The following is a 21345-nucleotide window of genomic DNA, read 5'->3' as shown; positions in this document are numbered from 1 at the left end:
TTGAAGAAGCTCGATATAACAATTAGCTGCAACATTATATCCTGTGCACTAGTTATCATGTCCAATTTTACTACTGACTCCATCTCTATTCCCTTGTGCATTGGTTATCATATCCAATTAATCAATGTATTGTAACCTTATTCCCCAATATAACAATTAATTGTAACTTTATGCACCACTATATTATTTATCATATCAAAGTTAACGAATAGCAACTTATTTCCCTCTGTGTTGCTTCATATGCCCTTTATTATAATTTACTGTAGTGTTTTTACCTGAGTACTAATAATCGTATCCAGTTTCACCATTAGGCACAACATGAACTCATTATGACCAATTAAAACATTAACTAATTTTATTATCTAGTGTTCTTGTTATATGCAATTTAACAATTTGCTAAATTTATTATGTGGCATATACCTTATCAAGTCAAATTTTAAAAATCTGTCACTTTATACTCCTGCGCATGAGTTATCAAGGCCAATTTAACAATTAACTGTTAATTTTATTCTGCTGCTTGTTGTTATCAAACCCAATATAATATTTAACTATAACCATATCCCTTGTGGATTTGTTATCAAGCACAATAAACAACATATTTTAAATGTATCCCTTGTGCATTAGTTTTCAGCTCAATTTAACAACGAAAGATAAGCTTATTCTCATGTGCATTATCACCAGTCCCAATATAGCAATTAGCTGTACTTTATTCCCATGTGTATTGGTTAATATGTCCAATTAACCAATTATCTGTAATTTTATTCCCTGTGCATCAGTTAATAACCCCAATTAAACAATTAACTGTAACCTTATCCCCCTATTTATTGGTTAATAACGCAATTGAACAAATAACTGTAATTTTATTTCTCAACGATCGGACTGCAATTTAAATCTAACAATTAACTGTAACTTTATTCCATTGTGTTTTGATCACCAAGCCTTATTTAGCAATTAGCTGTAACCTTATTCCATGTGAATGAGATAGCAAACACAATTTAGCAATAACTGCAACTTCATTCCATGGTGTATCGGTTATCAAGCTCAAAATAAGAATTAGCTGCAACATTAGTTCCCTGTGCATGAGTTAAAAAGCTTAATTTAACAACTAGCTGTAACTCTATTCCACTAAGCATCAGCTATCAATGCCAATTAAGTAATTTGATTAGGCAGTGTATTTGCCATATCCAATTAACAATTAGCTGTAACTTTATTCCCCATCCCACTGTTTATCTGGTCAAAATTAACAATTAACAGTAACTTTATTATGCTTTGTATTCACTATTGCATCCAATTAAACCCTCCCTATAACTTTATTTCAAATTGTGTTGGCTGTCAAGCCCAATGTAACAATTAACTGTAACTATATTCCCTGTGCATTTGTTATCAAGCACGATAAATGATTAACTGTAACTTGATATTCTGCATATTAAATATAAGTTCCAGGTTAACAATTAACTGCACCTTTATTTAGTTGTGCATTGGTTATCATGGCCAATTAAACAATAACTGTAACTGTATTCTCCAGTGTATTGTTGATTAGGATACAATTAAGAATTAATTTTCACCATGTGTATTGGAACAAGCTCAATATAACAATTAGCTGTAACTTTCTATCTTGTGTACTAGTTATCATGTCCAATTTTATTACTGACTGCATCTCTATTCTCTTGTGTATTGGTTATCATATCCAATTAAACAATTTACTACATTAGAATATGACTATTAACTGTAAAGTTATGCAATTAATTCTAACCTTATTCCCCTATATATTGTTATAATGTTCAATATAACAATTAATTGTAACTTTATGTACCTGTATATGGTTATCAAGTCCAATTTAACAATTAACAATATCCATATTCCTCGGTCTATGGTTAGCAAGCTCAATTAAATAATTAACTGCAACTATATCCCTTGTGCTTTTGTTTTCAGGCACAATGAACAATTAATTGTAAATTTATCTCCTGTGTATTAGTTATCAATCTCCATTTAACAATGAAATGTAAATGTATTCCCCTAGATATTGTCATCAAACCTAATATAAAAATCAACTGTAACTATATACATGTGTATTGATTATCAAGCCTAACATAATGACATCTGGAACTTTATTACCCTGCATATTGGTTATCAAGCTCAATTTAAGGAATAACTGTAGCAAAGTACCCATGTACACTCATTAGCACAATCAATTTAACCATTAATGTATTTCGTAAGACACTTTGGGCTGAATTTTATTTGCCCACTGCTGAGTTTGGTGGCGGGCAAAAAAAATGTAAGATGGGCCACATGCCAAAAAGCCGCTGTGATTCCAAGCTCATTTAAATAGCCAGGGTGGTCAGCCCCACCTCGATCACATGGTGGGGCTGGGCTGTCCATCCCCAGCAATGCTGTCAGCTGCCCTGTACACAGACACTTACACCATTTTAGAGGGCTGTCAGCTCTACTGGGAAATTTAAATATTTAAGGGAAAATGGAATTGGAATAAATAAATACATCTATTTTCCCCTCTCCCATTCCCCATTAATAATTAATTATTTGTCCCTTGCCCCCCCACCACCCCGCAAAACACTTACCTTTCCCTAGACGCTAACTTTTCCCTGTTGCATTCTCCCGCACTGAGAAACTTACTTCCCACCTTCTCCACAGTGTTCTGCTGTGTTTCCCCAGACGCTGGAGCGCTGGCTGCTGGGCTGAAGATCGAGGCGGGACATTAGTAGGCGTCATGAGAGTAATTAATCCACTTATTTTAATTTATTTAAACATTTAAATTGCAGTCCGATCGCTGAGACATGGGGGCTGCCACGAGGCCTGGTTGATGTCGGTTATATCGAACTGATCATCTTCAGCCCACCCCATCTGCGCTCTCCACCCATCACACCATGGATCCCAACGTCAAGGGCTCTTTAAGATCCAGCCCATTGTGTACAATTGAAGAATTAATTATTACTTTACACCCCAACACCATGTTTATCATAATGCAATGCATCAATTAATTGTAATTTTTTGCACCAGCGTACAATTTATCATAGAGAACCATAGAACCATACAACAATTACAGCACAGAAGGAGGGCATTCAGCCCATTGTGTCTACACTGGCCAAAAAAACTAACCACCCAATCTAATTACACCTTCCAGAACCTGGTCCATAGCCTTGCAGGTTACAGCACTTCAGGTGCATGTCCAGATACCTTTTAAATATCAAATTTAAATAAATGTAAATTTTTCCCCTGTTCATTTTATAATTAACTGAAACACTCGTAACCAGTGGGCTGGATTTTACCGCAGGCAGACAAGACTTCACCACCAACGCAATTGTCGGTGGCGAACCCGCTTCTGTGTAGCCCAGGGGTCCGACCCACATTTTACAGGTCCCCGGGCTTTAACTGCCCCGAGGAGGGACTTCCACCCACTTGAGGGAGGAGGTCCCGCCTTAGTGGGGCTCCAGCCAATCAGCGGGCTGGCAGCTCTTAGTCCCAGCAGTACCACTGTGAGCAGTGCTCTCACAAGCTTGTGACCCAGACTCTAAGGGTGACCAGACTCCCACTGAGGTGACAGTATCTGTGCTGGTGGAAGATGCAGGAGAGTCATAGGGTGCTGCTTTCTCAGAGGAAGTCTCTTCCTATGAAGTGGATGAGGTATCGTGGGCTGCCAGGGTCGATTCAGAGCATTGACCTGGAATATACAATGAGAAGAACACACTGTCAGTCTTGATGTTGCACATGTCACGATTATGACAGCATTGTCTCAAACAATAACATCTCCACAGTGATCATTGTGAATATCAAATGTCTGTTTGATAGGACCCCAGGACCCCGAGCTGTACATCACCGAGTGAGCAGTCCACATGGATCGAGGTTTTCTCCAGGGCCTCCTCCTCAGCGTTGGTGAGCCTTCTGATATCTGGCACTCCTCCACTGGTGCGGCTCGCCTCCCTTACATTGTGGGCCCTCTTAGCCTGGAGGAGCAAGGAGGCAGAGATTAAGCAACAACACGACACATGTTACAAGAGGGCTGTCGGGCACAAAGGTGGGGGATGCTCGGTCTGAACTACTGAGTGCGACATTCATGTCGCTGCCATGCTCGGAGCAGACAAAGGTGAGTACTTTCATACATTCATCGATTCATGTCATGTCATTCCTCCCTGATCAATGTCCATGCCTTTGGCATGGCAGTGCCACACATGTACCACTCTGTGTGGGCATGCCCAGTTCAGTGGTGCCCTGATATAAAGTGAATTGTTCAATTGCGTACAATAAGAACACTAGTTAATCAAGTTAGTTCATTTTTTAATTGATGTCCAATGTTTAAATTGGTTATGATAATAAGTAAACAGGTAAAATCATTGCAGTAAATTATAAAAATGGGCATAAAAACCAACAAAAAAGGAAGGAAATTACTATTGCGGAGTGGAGAAGATCGTTCATCCTCTTTTGACATTGAACCTAGCAATGCCGGATGGCCGCACAGCTACTGATCTCCTCTGCCACCTCCAGCCCTGCTGCCTTGTTCAGGTGGGAGGGCATCTTCTTACCATCGCTGGGGAAAAGGACCTCCTGACTTGCTCACATAGCCTGGTGGAGACAGAGCAGGGAGCAATCACTGAACCGTGGGGCCACCCTGGAGTGCCCCTGTGACATCTTCTGCATTTCGGGTTGTCAAAGAAATTAGCAGAATCTTCTGGAGCACAAAACTTCAGTGCCTTCCCTCTGAAACTTCCATGTAATGGCTTTGAAACATTAATACTGTGCTGGCTGCCCTTTACATAGGGCCCCAGCACCTGATGCACACCTGACCGGAGCTGATACCGACACCGGAAATCTTTCCCCTCAGAGTCATTTGTGGGGGTGGGGGGAGAGGGGGCGGAGCGTTGCATACATTATAATGAGTCGCTGCGCTAAATATTGCAGTGGCTCTGTGACGGGTGGTTCCTGTGGGTGGACTGTCATTTCTAAAGCATGCCGCCTTCAACTTATTATTATCATGCCCAGGATAGCAATTAAGTGTAACTTTATGCACTGTGTATTGTTTATCATATCAAATTGTACTAATACTAATTTCCTTCCTTTTTTGTTGATTTTTATGCCCATTTTTATCATTTACTGCAATGATTTTACCTGTTTACTGATTATCATATCCAATTTAAACATTGGACATCAAATGCACTCGTTATGTTCAATTAAAAAATTAACTAATTTTATTATCTAGTGTTCTTATATGCAATTAAACAATTCACTGTAAATTTAATCTGCAGCATACAGTTTATCAGGTCAAATTTTAAAATATCTACAAATTTATCGTCCTGTGCCTTAGTTATCAAGTTCAATTTTAGAATTAACTGGATCCCTATTCCCCTGCATTTGTTATCAAGCCCAATATAACAATTTACAATAACCATATTCCTTGTGTATTAGTTATCGAGTACAATGAACAACTAATTGTAAATGTATCCCTTGTGCATTAATTATCAAGCTCAGTTTAACAACTAAAGGTAACCTTATTCTCGTGTGCAATTGTCATCAAACCTAATAAAACAATTAACTGTAATTTTAATTCCTGTGTATTAGTTATCAGGAGCAATGGATAATTTGTTGTAAATTTACATGTGTTTTTGTTAACAATTGCTATCTAACAATTAAGTAACTTTGTTGCGTATTGGCTCTTATGTTTAAACAAACAATTAACTGTAATTCTATTCCCTGTGTACAGGTTAGCAAGCTTAATTGAACTGTAACCTTAATCCCCTGTGCATTGGTTCTTATGTCCAATTAAACAATTGCATATAACTTTATTCCCCTTTACATTGGTTATCAAGCCCAGTTAAACAATTAACTGTAAGTGTATTGCCCTGTGTATTGGTTCTTATGGCCAATTAAAGAATTAACTGTTATTTTATTCCCCTCATATAGTCATATAGTACTACAGCATAGAAACAGGCCCTTCGGCCCACCGCGTCCATGCCGACCATAATGCCTACCTATACTAATCCCACCTGCCTGCATTAATTCCAGATCCCTCTCTGCCTTGCTCATTCAAGTACCTGTCCAGATGCCTCCACCACCTCCTCTGGCAACTCATTCCAGATACCCACTATTCTTTGTGTGAAAAATTTACCCCTTTGATCCCCTTTAAACCCCCTCCCTCTCACCTTAAATCTATGCCCTCTAGTTTTAGTCACCCCGACCATGGGAAACAGACCCTGGCTATCTACCCTATCTATGCCTCTCATAATTTTGCAATCTATTATGATAACTAACTGTAATGTCAGCCAACCCAGGTAAAGAACCCAGTCCTGATTGGAAGACTGGACTCTGGACTCTGCAGTCAGATGTTCCAATCACTATTTAGATCAACATTCTTGCAGCCTTTCACTCCATTCCACCACTCAGCCATCTATCCTCTCTTCCTTTACCTTTCCACCCCTATCCTTCTCTGCTGCCACCCCATCATATAGTTCAAAGTTTAAACAAAACTGTCATTTCCTTTGTTTGTGAGGGGTGGGCATTGCTCTTCGAACCCATGGCCAGCCCTTCATCACCGATGGCGGGGCCTTCTCACATGTATGTTCCTGTGGCTGCTGTGGCTGCTTCAGCTACTGCAGCCGCACCTGTTGCGCCGTCACTATTTGAACTAATAACATCAAAGCATGGGGTCAAGAGACACATCCACCTGAATAAGTCAAGAGAGACATGTGTAAAAACAATGGTCGAGGTTGTCAGCCCCTCAGCCATATTTGCTGCCTCTAAAATGTATGGGAAGACTGTATTTTTCCTGAAGACCGAGCGGGTGGTGTCCTTGGCCCTGAGCAAGGGGCTCACCGTGGGCAGGGCCTTTCTGCCATTGGACCCCCCGGAGGCCACTGCGCAGCAGGTCACTCTGTTGAATGTCCTGACCTTCATTCCTGGTGAGCTCCTCCTCTCCACATCTGCACCATCCTGGTGAGGTAAAGAGAGGGTTCACCCCAGACCTGCTCGGTCTTCAGGAGAATGGTCTCTGGAATGTATACTCCTTCCGCTGCCAGCTCTTTATGCATTGGGAGGAGGTATTGGAGGGCCACTTTGATGTGAAGTTCTGGGAGTGGCCTTTCGCATCTTCTGGTCCTTGGATGGCGTGTGTGCCATGCCCGTATGGGGGTCAGAGATGTTTGAAAGAGCTGCCCAACTTACGGGTTGCCGACGTCACCTCGGGTGGTTCTGGAGGCCATGATAACCCATTTCAATGCGTTCCTCAATAGGTTGCTGGGGGAGTGGAAGGCGAGATGCACAGTGAGGTGATGGTTACGGGATCAAAGTACTTTTGACATGGGCGGCACAGTGGCGCAGTGGTTAGCACTGCAGCCTCACAGCTCCAGGGACCCGGGTTCGATTCCGGGTACTGCCTGTGTGGAGTTTGCAAGTTCTCCCTGTGTCTGCGTGGGTTTTCTCCGGGTGCTCCGGTTTCCTCCCACAAGCCAAAAGACTTGCAGGTTGATAGGTAAATTGGCCATTATAAATTGTCACTAGTATAGGTAGGTGGTAGAGAAATATAGGGACAGGTGGGGATGTTTGGTAGGAATAGGGGATTAGTGCAGGATTAGTATAAATGGGTGGTTGATGGTCGGCACAGACTCGGTGGGCCGAAGGGCCTGTTTCAGTGCTGTATCTCTAATCTAATCTAATCATAACCATAGCCAGCTCAACATCAACAGCAGCAGGGGGTCTCTCCGCAGATTTCACAATCTCTCATTCCTCAGGAAAGGGAGGTATGCAGTGAGCTTTCTGCAGGAAACACACACTGTTCCGGGAGACAAAGTCACTTGTCTCCTGGAGTGGCAGGGTGGGGTCTACATGAGTCATTTCACCCCTATTTCTAGTGGGGTGGCTATCTTGGTGGCCCCAACATTTCAGCCGGAAATCTTGGGGGTCAAGGAGCTTGTGCCGGACCTCTTGCTCCACCTTGATGGTCGCCTGGGTGAAGTGTTGCTCCACTTTGTGAATATTTACGCGCCCAGGCCCGGCACGTTGCAAGCGCACTTCTTTAAAGAAGTTTCTGCTCTCTTGAGCTCTATTGATAGCAGCGAGTGCATCATCCTCAGGGGGAGATTTGAACTGTACCATCAAGGTGAGGGGTCACTCTGGTGCCCAGCATGGCCAAGCATCGGTGGAGAAGTTGGGGGAACTGATCAGCTCCCCTGACTTGGTAGACGTCTGGTGGAATCTCCATCCCGACTCGAGCGCTTTCACCTGGAGGTCTGGAGGAGGAGGGTCCCGAATTGACCGCCTCTACTTTTCACTGGCGAACACCCCCTGTGTCTTGCCAGCCTCCATGTGGCTGGTGCCGTGCTCAGACCACCACCTGGTTTCACGCAGCTTTGACTCCGCTCTGTACCAGGGCAGGATCCGCGTACAGGCACTTTAACAACTGGCTGTTGGAGGGTGAACTATTCCAGGACTCGTTCCATTGATTCTGGGTTGACTGGAGAAGGAAGCAGGGGGGCTTTCCCTCCTTGAGACGATGATGGGATGTGGGCAAGACTCACATCCGTGTCTTCTCTCAGGAGTATGTGAAAGGGTCGGCCAAGAGGCGGGAGGCTGAGATCAAGCGCCTGGAAAGGGAGGTGCTCGACCTGGAGTCCCATCTCGGTCAGGCCGTCATGGACCCGGCCCTGTGGCAGGCGTACAAAGATGAGAAGGGCGCGTTGAGGGACCTGCAGCTCGTGGGGTCCCGCGTCGCATAAATGAGGTCACGGATTCAGATCCTGGAAGATCCTGCCTCATCCTTCTTCTCCTCGCTGGTGAAATGGCGGGCGGTCCGTAAGCAGCTCGTTGAGCTGCTGGCCAATGACGGATCCTCCATCATAGATCCGGAGGGAATGGGCTCTTTGGTCTGTCCCTATTACGTTGTTCTCTCCGGATTCGTCCAACAAGGACGCACGCAGTGTTTTGTGTGAAGACCTCCCAAAGGACAGCCCAGAAGGCACTGACTGACTGGAAGCTCTGCTTACATTGGCGGATCTGACCAGCGCCCTCCACAAGCTGTCAAGGGGCAAAACTCTGGGGCTGGACGGACTGACCCTGGAGATCATCAGGGCGTTCTGCGACGTCTGGGCAGGGCGATTACATACGGGTCCTGCGGGAAAGCTTGGCGACTGAGGAGATGCCTCTCTCGTGGGGCAGCATGATCATCGTCCTGCTGCCGAAGAAGGGAGATCTCCGCTTGCTTAAAAACTGGTGTCCGGTCTCCCTTCTCAGCACGGATTATGAGATCTTTGCCTGGGCTATGTTTACCTGCCTGGGCTCCATGTTGGCCCACTCCGATCCACCCTGACAGTCCTACAGGGGTCCGGGTGGCTCCATCCAGGACAAGGTCAACCTGGTCTGGGACCTGATCCATCTTTCCTAGAGGACTGGTCTCAATCGCCTTTCTCTTCCTCGATCAGGAGAAACGTTCAACAGGGTGGATCACGAACACCTTTTTGGGACTATGTACACGTTTGGACTCAGGCTGCATTTTGTGGCCCAGGTCTGACTTTTATCCACAGCTGCAGAGTGTCTGGTTAAAGTTAATGGGTTCTTTATGGTGCCCCTTCGCTTTGGGAGAGGAGTACGTCAGGGATGCCCCATGTCCGGTCAATTATATACCATCTGTGCGGAGCCATTCCTGTGCCTCCTTTGCAGGAGGTTGCTTGGTTTGTCTCTGTGAGACCTGGGCATGTGGATCATCCTCTTGGCTTACGCCAATGAAGTGCTCCTCACAGTCAGAGATCCCATTGACTTGCGGAGGATGCGCGAGAGCCAGCAGAATTTTTCTGCCGCGTCCTCCGCGAGGATCAATAGAGAGAAATGTTCCGGACTCCTGGTGGGTCAGTGACGGGTGGGCTCCCTGCTGGAGGAGTTAACACCTTTTGTGTGGAGCACCACACACCTCCTCTATCTGGGAGTCCACCCTAGCTCCGCTGAGGAAGCCTGGCCGGCAAACTGGCAGTGTTGGAGGTGAAAGTTACCACTCAGCTGGGGTGCTGGATAGAACTGCTCCAAGTGCTTTCCTACAGGGGCTGAGCACTGGTCATAAACCAACTGGCGGCCTCGATGCTGTGGTACCAGTTGGTCATTTTGATCCCGCCTCCTACATTTGCCAGCAAGATCCAGAAAAAGCTCATCGATTTCTTCTCGGGCAAGAGGAAACACTGGATCTCTGCCATGGTCCTGAGTCTCCCGATTGAGGAGGGGGGCCAGTCGCTGGTGTGCATCCGCACCCGGTCGGAGACCCTCCGCCCTCAGATCCTGCAGAGATACTTGTAAATTGAGCATCCTCCCAGATAGTGTGTGCCGGCAACCTACTTTTTCACGACAGGGGCACTGCCCTCAATTTGACATTCGGCTCCCAGCAGCAAATGTGAGCCGTGTCTCTGTGAGGGAGTTGCCTGTCTTTTACCGGGATATATTCAGAGTCTGGAACATGGTAGTCTCCAGTCATGGCGCTCTCCTGCCAGCGGAGGAGAGCACCCTGGCTATCTGCACGGCCGGCTCTGGGGACGGACCTACAGGTGGAGGAGTAGCCGAAGCTTCCGGGATGTCCCTCACTGCGGATGTCGAGGGGGTTCGAGAATGCTCCTGGCCGAGTTGACCCCCATTCGGCTAGAGCTGCTCATCGAACCCAACCCCAGACCCACCTCTCGGAAATGCCCTCCATGCCAGTCCACACGAAGTGGAGGGGTTTCCTGTACGGGCTGCTCGTACACACGCTCCACTTCCTCGCCCTCATCTGCCGCCCTGACACGCCGTGGTGGTCCCTGTTGCCTTCTGACAGCAAGGGTAACCCCAGAGGTGGTCTCTCTATGTGGGGGTCCTCCCCCTTTACATCAGGGAACTGGGGTGGAGGGTGCTGCACAGGGCAGGTAGGTTCACTGACTCCCAGGCCGCCTGTAATTTCTGCAGCCTGGACAAGTCCGTGCTCCAGGTATTTATGGAGTCTGTGAGGTTGCAGATCCTTTTCAAGTATTTAAGCGGGCTGCTTCTCAAGTTTTGGTTGCACTTCAGCCCCACACTCCTGATCTTTGAGCAGCTGGTTCAGAGGGACTGAGCTGGGAGGAGGATCTCCTTGTCGGTCTGCTCCTGGGCCTGGCCAAGGTGACAGTTCACAAGTCCAGGCTGCGGACCGTCAGGGGGTCCATCCACCCTGATTTCCTGCCCCTCTTCTGAGTTTACATTCATGTCCAGGTGTCCTTGGAGAAGGAGCATGCTGTGTCCGGAGATTCGCTTGAGGCCTTCCGTTACCAGTGGACACTGTGGGAGCTGCAGTGCATCATAGATGCTGAAAATTGCATTTTACTTGGAGTTTTGTTTTACTAATTTGTAAATTTTAATAAAAAATAACATCGATACAGAGTAAAGCCCACACTAACTCACCCCATCAAACACTGCCAGGAGAGGCACAGCAATCGGTTATTGTGACTCTCTCTCTGTCTCTCTCTCTCTCTCTATGTTCTGCCCCGGGTGATATTGAAAGGTTACAAGGTTTACTGTGGATAATAATCTGTACGGTGGGACTGTGACCATCAACACAAGGAAGTTATTCCTCATGGCGGGTGCTGTGGGACTGTGAGACCGTGCACGGAGTGAGGGGTTTCACAGTTTGTCCAGTGGGCGTGTGGGTTCGGTGATTCTGAAGGTATTCACATTGGGAAACCCTCACTTTAATCCCCCACCTCTGCCGATCTCAACGGATCCTTCAAGTGTGTCACTGGGAAGTGAGTCCTCCCCCAGTCACTGCCCTGGGTTTGTCACTCTGCACCCCGAGCTCTCTCTCACTCTGAATAATTCACCCAAACACACAATCATACAGCACAGGAGGCCTTTCAGCCCTGCGAGCCTGTGCTGTCTCTTTGAAAGAGCTATCCAGTTAGTCTCACACTCCTGCTTCTCTTTCCCCGCACCAACTCCCCCCACCCCCCCTCGCCCTGTAAATTCATCCCTTTCAAGTATTTATCCAATTCCCCTTTTAAAAGTTTTGATTGAATCTGCTTCCATCGTCCTTTCAGGCAGCGCGTACCAGATCACAACAACCCACTGTGTAAAAACATTTCTCCTCATCTCCTCCTCTGGTTCTTTTACCGAATATCTTCAATCTGTGTCTCTCTGGTTACCGAGCCTTCTGAAGTAACAGTTTCTTCTTATTCACTCCATCAAAACCCCTCATGATTTTGAACATTTCAATCAAAACTTCCACCCTCTCTTAACCTTCTCTGCTCTGAGGAGAACAATCCCAGCTTCTCCAGTCTCTCCACATTAACTGAACTCCCTCATCCCTGGTCCCATTCTAGTAAATCTCCTCTGCACCCTCTCCAAGGCCCTGACATCCTTCCTAAAGTGTGGAGCCCACAATTGGACACAATGCTCCAGCTGGGGTCCAACCAGTGTTTTATTAAGGTTTCGTGTAATTTCCATGCTTTTTGTAGGATTCACCTCAATTCTTAAATCCCAGAATCCAGTACACATTTCTAATCAGCCCTCTCGATCTGTCCTGCCACCTCCAGAGCATTGTGTCCAAACTCCTTGGTTTCAAATTTACTGACAGAGGAACAGTACTCAGGGAGTGCTGCACTGTCAGAGGGTCAGTACTGAGGGAGTGCTGCACTGTCAGAGGGTCAGTACTGAGGGAGTGCTGCACTGTCGGAGTGTCAGTACTGAGGGAGTGCTGCGCTGTCAGTGGGGCAGTAATGAGGGATTGCTGTGTTGTTGGAGGGGCAGTGCTGAGGGAGTGCTGTACTGTCGGAGGTGCCGTTATTTGTATGAGACACTTACTCTCTCAGATGGAGGGAAAAGATTCCATGGCCCAAACTCCCAGCTGACAGACCCTCTGTCAGTTTAAAACTCTCATCTATTCCCCAATTACCTATAGGCACACCCACAACTTCCAACAAAACTTAGAACATGCTTGAGGGGCTGAAAAGCCTCCTCCTGTTCCTGTTTAACAGACTCGAGGGGCTGAATAGCCTCCTCCTGTTCCTGTATAACAGGCTCAAAAGGGCTGAATGGCCTCCTACTGTTCCTCTATTTACTCTGATTAATCAGACATGGTGTGGGTCAGTGAATCTCTCTCTCTGGTTAACCCTGGACTTGTCCTGTGTCTCCTCCCCACTCTCCCCTCCCCAGGAACAGCTGAAGGCTCTTGCCAGTGAGATGGTGAAGGACTGAAGACTGCAGTCCCAGTTCTCTGTGCTTTACAATGAGAGCCTGCAGCTCAAGGCCCAGATGGACGATGGCCACAATCTGCTCTTCACCACCCGAACCACAGTCGAGTGAAGGACATCACTGAAACAACATGAGATCTAGAGATGGGACTGATGGTGTTCGAAAGAACAACCTCATTGCTGGGAGAATACAGCTTCCAATTTTCATTATTTAATCAATTCAACCTCAGAAATAAATATATTTGATCACAAACGGACTGAACTCAATGTTGTAATCTGTTTGTTCAATTTTTTTTTAAATGTGGCAACCTCAATATCCCCGGGGAGATCACACAGGGTATAAATTACAGGCTCTGGAAATGTGTCACCTCAGAGTTTAATATAGAGAGATTGTCTGCAGCACAAAGGGACACATCACTTCACACAGAAAATGCATCTTCCAATCAACAGTGTCTTGAAAATATATTACCCTATCCTTGCTGTCATTGGTGTTCCTGGTAAGTGACTATAACCTTTGAAGTTGTGTAAATCTGTGTGTGAGCTGGTCTCTCGTTTTACTCTGTGACTGATAATGTTAAATGCTGATCTAGTGGTCATCGTTATACAGACACCCAATCAGTGATATCATTTCCATACATCAAATATCCTGAATTATCTCTGCAGTTTTATTCCATTGTCTCAGCTGATAATAAACCTCTGTTTGTAACTGACAGGCTCTCTGAATTATCAAGTTATTTCATTTAGTGGAATATTGTGTAATGCTGAATTAGACCTCAGTGAAGGCAACTCTCTGAGTGAAAGTATTAGTGGGAGCATCAGTCAGTGTAAAATCAAATTGACTGTGTGTCACTAACCGGAGTGAAACACCTGATCCGAGTGACCATGTATAACTGGGAGTATCTGTCACTGTAGAATTGTACTGAGTGTGGGTCACTAACTGCAGTGGAACACCTGATCCCAGCGACCATTGTTACGACCAGGCGAGAATGGTGTTTGGGGGTCTGTTACTAACTTCACCTGCTCATATGGAGACAGAAAAGAGCAAAAGAAACAATAAAGTAAAAAGTTTGAAACAATCTCTGAAGAGGGGTTTTTACTGGGCTTCGAGCTCACTGGAATGCTTGATTGTCGGTCGTCTTGCTTTTGGTTGGGGCCCAGTATTCTTCTTAAACCTTGGTCACTGAGGAGACTTTTCTCTCTTACTGTTCATATGTCTTCAATGGCTTCCGATGCTCCTGTGAGCGCGATGAGAGCCGACAGGAGGGAGGTCTTATCAGTCCAGGAGAAAAGTGCTTTCTGATTTCAAGTACTGTTTTCTCAAATTTAAAACTCTCAATTCAAACCTCTACAAGAACCAGTTAGTCATGTGACTAAAACTGGTCTGACAACGTCTCCTGTGTAGTGGGGAAGTAACAACTGGGTCCCCATTGTTCCAACACTGTCTGTTCCTATGCAAATATATTTCCAGTCAGGGGCTTGCAATTTTTAAGTTTTAATGTTCATGTGGCGAAATAATATGTGCCTCAGTCTTGGCAGGTGGAGGGTTTGCCTGACACCTCCAGACCCAGGGAAATGAAATGCAATTTGAGGAAAATGGGTGCATTTCATTACAGCGTTTGTGAGAAATATAAGATACAGAAAGAAAAAACATGCATTTCTCTCATTCATTTCCATTCATTCACCAATCATAAAGCCTTTTAAAAATGGTCTATTCTGGGTGCCAGGGCTGTTTAATTTCCCCCTATTTTTCCTCAGGAGAGATGGTCGTGGGTGGGTCAGTCCTGAACCCTCTGAGACGTGCAAAGACTTCTGAATTGAGGAGATGGGTGGTTCCCTTTTCCTCTGACTCTGGGGGAGGAGTCTTTGTTACTCTCCCCATTGTTCTCTAGCAAACTTCGACCTTTAGGTATTTGTGCAAACTTGGCTGCACTATCCTGTGGCACTTTGACGAGGTGAGGCATCCCCCTCATGGTTTCTCTGCTCCCTCGAGGTCTCTCTTTGTCTCTACAAGTTCCTGAAAATGCTGTCAGCAACTCTGGTGGGGTGCTTCTAGAGTCTGCATTTACATAGGAGGATGTGGTGTCTAACTTTTCACATTTTTCAGGGTTGGTTGACCAGACAGTACGGGTTTTCATCCGGGATGCTTCCCGGACTTCCTCTAATGTGCCCTCGTGATAACTTTTTCCCCTTCTCTTTCTAAACCTTCGCCAGCCATGTGCCTACCTGTCCCCTTTGTTCTCTGCGGGAGTCCCTTACCGTTCAGCAACCCTCTGCTGGAAGGTCCTCCTAACACCGGTACAGGACTTCGCGGTGCAGGTTTCACTGCAGGTTGGCATTTCCCCTCAACGTGGCACATGTAGCAACTCCTGCAGTATTCCACCACACTTTTGTGGAGTTTTGGCCAGTCAAACTGCTGTCTTATGTGGGCTTTGGTCTTTCATCTACCGGCATGTACAGCTATTGTATTCTCAGGGACCATTCTGAATATTTCTTCCCAGTATCTCTGTGGCACCACTAACTGGTGAACTACTGTCCACTCCTTGCCCTCAGGTCTGTGAGGTGAACTCCATTACCTCATCAGTACCACATTCTTTAAATAGTAGTAACCAGGGACTCCCTCTGCTTCACTTTCAGACTGGGCAGCCTGTGCTAACTCTCGCAATATCGTGTTGACTCGCTGAGCCTCACCTAGGGAAAATCCATTTAATTAATTCCCTGGTTCTCTTAACTTTCCAAAGAAAGTCTTGGACAGGCAGACTTCATGGTTATCTGCCTGCAGTGCCAATGCATTCTCCTCTGGGGGAGCTGTTTTGATCATGGCCAGATCCACTACACATTCAGGGAGACTGCAGGGCACCGAGACTGCCATTGCCCTATCTCTCTGACCTGCTGCCGTCTTTCTTTCACTACTGGGGGTCTACCACCTTCACCCCCACCAGATCATGACCTAGGAGCAGGTCAACCCCATCCACAGACAAACTAGGGACAATCTCTATGGTCACTGGTCCCGAAACTAGGTCGCACTCCAGGTGCACCTGGTATACAGGTACAGGCATACACTGCCCTCCAATACCTTTCACCACCATTTTGGTTTCACTGCACTCTCTGGGGGAAAGTTCAGGCCTTTTCCAGTAAAAGGGATCTGGTGGTCCCTGTGTCCCTGAGAATTACTATGGGATTGCTTGCCCCACTCGAGGGATATGGGGTTACTTTCCCTTCAAATACAAAATGCTGATAACCTTCAGGAATCCTATTAACTTTTCCTGCACTGGCCGTAGTAAGCTTCCTGGGTTGAACTCTTATTGTAGTTAAAGCTACAGCTTGTTCTGTGTGTTCCATCAGGGTCCCATCTGCACTGAGCGGGTGTGCCTTGATTAACCCTACTGGTGTTCCCTTTAGTTTCCAGCAGTCAGCTTTTAAACGTCCTGCCTTATTACAATGGAAGCACACAGGTCTCTGGCTCTCACTATTGCTCACAGTACCTTCCTTTTCAGATGGAGGAGAGCTCCCTGTGTCTCCTGCTTTCCTTTCTCTTCCAGGTCTGCCTGGGCAGATATCACCTTCCTGCCCTTTGTCTTTTTCGGATTGGTGGGGATGATTAGGAAAGGTTCTCCCCTGGGAAACCGATTTATAAATTAAAGCAAACTCATCGGCCAGAATGGCCGCTTGCCGGGCTCCCTGAATCCACTGCTCCTCTCACATGGGTCTTTATTGAAAAAGGGAGAGAGTTTTTAAATTCCTCTAACAGGATTACTTCTCAGAGAGTTTCATAGCTGAGCTGTATTTTTAAAGCCCTCACTCACTGGTCAAAAGCCAGCTGCTTGCTTCTTTCTAACTCCAGATAAGTTTGATGGGCTTGATTTTTGAGGGTTCTAAACATTTGGCGATAGACTTCGGGTACTAATTCATATGCCCCGAGGATAGAATTTTTGGTCAGTTCACAATTTGATGAACTCTCATCTGGCAACAAGAAATAAACCTCATGGGCTTTTCCGGTTCGTTTGCTTTGCAATGAGAGACACCAGGTCTCAGCTGGCCATTTTAGCTGCCTTGCCAGTTTCTCAAACGACACAAAAACGCTTCCACATCTTCCTCATTGAATTTTGGAATTAATTGAGTGACTTTTAGCAAACTCGTTTCCAGCCCTGAATTGCGCTCCTCAATATTGGCCATGCTTTCACTGGGGTTACTCTGTCACCTCCCAGTTAACTCAAGCTACCTCAGCTCTCTCTCTTTGGATTCTTTCAGGAATATTCTTTCTCTCTCTCTCTCCTGTCTTTCTTTCTCTTCAAGTTCCTTTTGGAAGGCTCTCTCCTTCTCCCTCTCCTGCCTCTCTCTCTCTTTATCCCCTGTCTCTCTTTCTCTTTTTCCTCCAATTCAAGTTTTCTTTGTTCCAATTGTAACTTTGGTAGCAGTACCCTGTCAGGGTCTGCTTCTAACACTGCTTCTGCTTCTTCAGATTCAAGGGAAAAATGGTTGGCCACTAGCTTTAGAAGTTCAGACTTCCTCGCTCACCTACAGTGATCCCACATTTTCCTCAACTCCTCCATAGACAGTGCATTTAACTTATCCCAAGTTACTTCACCCTGGCTTGGAGAGCCGCTAGTTTCAGTTGCAGATATGTTAGTATTAAATCACACACAACAACAAGAAAGCCTGTATTAAAACCTTGCTCTTTTTGATTGGGAACAATTTGGCTTCGCACTTCCAATTTCACTCGCTTGTCTGTGGGTAAATTCCAGGCACAAGCACCCAAATTTCTGTGAAAAACAGGTAAGAAAGGTGTCTAGGGGTCTTTTACTATCTTCACCTGGTCTTATTGTAACACGGTTTAATTTTAAACACATTGGGTTTTGAGCTCCCGTTTTGTAAATCCTGGTTCACAGCTTTCCAATTATAAGATAAAGAAATGAGCATATCCAGGCTTTCTTCCATTTGGAGAAGAAAAATGAAATTTATTAAACCTTAAACTTAAACTCTAATACGGTTAACACCTGTGGATATACGACGTGCCCACGCCAGCATGCACGCACAATACATGCAAGTAAACATGGAGACAGAAAAGAGCAGAAGAAAAAATAAAGTAACAAGTTTGAGGCAATCTCTGAAGAGGGGCTTTTACTGGGCTTCGAGCTCGCTGTAATACTTGATTGTAGGTCGTCTTGCTTTTGGTTGGGGCCCTGTATTCTTCTTAAACCTTGTTCACTGAGGAGACTTTTCTCTCTTAGTGTTCATATGTCTTCAATGGCTTCCGATGCTGCTGTGAACGAGATGAGAGCAGACAGGAGGGAGGTCTTATCAGTCCAGGAGAAAAGTGCTTTCTGATTTCTAGTTCTGTTTTCTCAAATTTAAAACTCTCAATTAAGACCTCTGCAAGAACCAGTTGGTCATGTGACTAAAACTGGTCTGACCACTTCTCCTGTGTACTGGGGAAGCAACAACTGGGTCCCCATTGTTCCAACACTGTCTGTTACTATGCAAATGTCTCTCCGGTCAGGGGCTTGCAATTTTTAAGTTTTAATGTTCATGTGGCAAAATCATGTGTGCCTCAGTCTTGCCAGGTGGAGGGTTTGCCTGACACCATGTATTACTGGGAGGATCTGTCACTGTGGAATTGTATTGCATGAAATTGTACAACCCAGTTCTAGTTTGAAATCATTGTTTCAGGTATTTGATCTCTCCATTGCCCCAGCCAAAAGCAAGACTACCTACAATCAAGTATTACAGTGAGCTCGAAGCCCAGTAAAAACCCCTCTTCAGAGATTGCCTCAAACTTTTTACTCTGTTTTAAAAATGTAATTGATTGCAAAGTGGTTTTTGCTGATGTTTGGTAATAACTGTATAAAGTGAAATGTATTGATATTGCTCTGTCTCCGATTGATGTGCTCTAACAGAAACAGATGTTAACTAGTTACCGACAGTTAGGGACAACACTGTTACAGCATCTTAATCCTCTGTGTAATGACATTTCTTCCACTTAACTAGTCTCAGAACATAATGTCTATCTCTTCCCTTCATTTTATAGTTTGTCTGGATGCAATGCATCCAAACCAGAGCATTTACCATCTCATTTATTATCAAATATCTCCCCACTTTCGAACTTAAATGTCTGTTACTGACAGGATTGAGAGAGAACTGAAACCCCAGTTTACTTCCCTTTACTTTCGTAATCAGTGTGTTTTTGACAAGAAAGTGGCTGTGTTTCTTAACCGCTCAGTGAATGGCCAACTTGAATAATTAGTGGCATGCTTTTTGTAGGTTCAGATAAAGAAGATTAATTTTATTCACATGTGCACCCAGAAACTCTAACGCAATGTCACTCACTCACCACACACACACCCGAGAAAGAAAGTCATTAAAGAGGATAAAGCACTTTTACTAATTGCCAACAAAGAAATAGTTTGTAAGTCACGTGATTTGTCTCATCTTGGGGAAAAGGGATGTGTTATGGTACTGGTGATAAAGGAGTTCTTAATCCTGAAATGCAGTTATGTGGATTTGATAGCCGGAGTAGTAAATCAAAGTTATTGCCGGATTTTCTGAATGAGGTGGATTTTCAGCAGGTGATGAAGTTAGTTGCTTGTAGTCTCATCACTCAGAGGTCAGTTTTCTGGACTGGTGAACTTGAAATGGAACAGGCTTGGAGACCTTAGAATATTACAGCCTCCAGTTTTAAGGTATAGGTGCTCTGCCCCTGTTGTTGTCTCTCCAGCTGTTGTTTGCAGAATGACCAGTTTCTCCCTGGTGCTTGGAATATTAAGATTCATTATTTGTGATGAGTTTCAGTCAGGTGACCACCTGATCAATGTTTCTATTGTCCACCCAGAATGATTTGAAGGTTGAAGCCATTTCCACACAATGGGGATGGATGGTGACCATTCACACCTACTTATGATTTAACTGTTTTCTTCTAGCTCTCTTTGTTAAATTTCGAGCTCAGAGACAGTGAGTTCATAGATATTGAGTTTTGGGTCAGACCACAAACAATCGGAGGTGTGAATTCCACAAATGGTTTTGTCTTTGTTATGTCCATTAAAGGGAGGCACTCCACCCATGGTCATTCAATTAGGAATTTTCCAGAGGATGGAGATAACTCCGAGTCTGGGCTGAAATTGCAAAAGTCACCTGACCCTTGGCAGCCATCTTGTGTAGCCTTTTTATGTCCATTGTGGTTCATTAAAAAGAAAATTCAGTTCCAGAAGGTTCCATGTGGAATCCAGTTCATGTTTAAAGGTATGAATAGGCCATACCTTTACTGGGCATGACACACCTCCGCCACAATGAGAAACAATGGAATATCTTATTCTTTTACATTGCTTTCCCGGTAAAGCAAGAGAAATACGAACACACTTTCTGAAAACACATTCCAACATCCACACCACGAACTGTCAGCGAGCAACATCCCGGTTGGTCACCAGAAACTTCTTAAAACTCCCTGTGCAGGCTGGTTATGTCTCCCTTCTGGTTGTTAGTTAAATAGGTCATCATGATGTTTAAATCCTCCACAATCTCTGTGTTTGCCGGTCGTACAGTCGGGGGTTCAGCCTGTGACTTTTCTAGTCCCTCTTCCTCGTCTATCCCATTCTTGCTGACACTGCTGTTCTCTTCTAGTCCTACTGTCTGACAAACACTGACTGATTGGCTGGGTTCTCAGCTATAATATTTTTTAACATTTTAAGGTGGTATAACTGGGTTTTCTATCTCCAGTCTGGGGTGTGAATCAGATAATTTACCTCATTGATACTTATAGTCACACTGTACGGGACACTAAATTTTGCACCAGTCTGCCTGTTTACCTGCTTCTTCATGATTTGCTGTGAGTCTTTTAAATGCTCTTTGGCCACAGCACAGGTGTTAAAGAGCCATTCACGAAATGTGGACACGTGTCTAATAGTGAGGCTTCCTCTCGTAGCTCCAGAAATTTATCTTTTAATGGTTTCAGGGGGCCTCGCACCTCATGTCTATAAATTAATTTGAATGGGCTGAAGCCTGTGGATTCATTAGGTGAATCTCTCGTGGTGAACAGCAAGAATCCTAATCCCTTATCCCAGTCATGAGGGTATTCAAGGCTGTATGTTCAGATCATGGTTCTGAGGGTCTGATGATACCGTTCTAACACTCCTTGGGGCTGTGGTTGGGAGGCTGAGGATTTTAACTGTATTATACCTCGGCA

The 21345-nt window shown here is 45.1% G+C and overlaps 1 pseudogene; it reads right to left on the bottom strand.

Moving 5' to 3' along the window:
- Positions 1–3640: 3640 nt before the first annotated feature.
- LOC137346005 (netrin-G1-like) overlaps positions 3641–21345 on the bottom strand; it is a 52446-nt pseudogene continuing 34741 nt past the window's right edge.

Source organism: Heterodontus francisci, chromosome 29 (assembly GCF_036365525.1).
Source record: "Heterodontus francisci isolate sHetFra1 chromosome 29, sHetFra1.hap1, whole genome shotgun sequence".
Lineage (NCBI taxonomy): Eukaryota > Metazoa > Chordata > Chondrichthyes > Heterodontiformes > Heterodontidae > Heterodontus > Heterodontus francisci.
The sequence above is the reverse complement of the archived record's forward strand: the minus strand, read 5'-3'. Positions and strand labels throughout refer to the sequence as shown.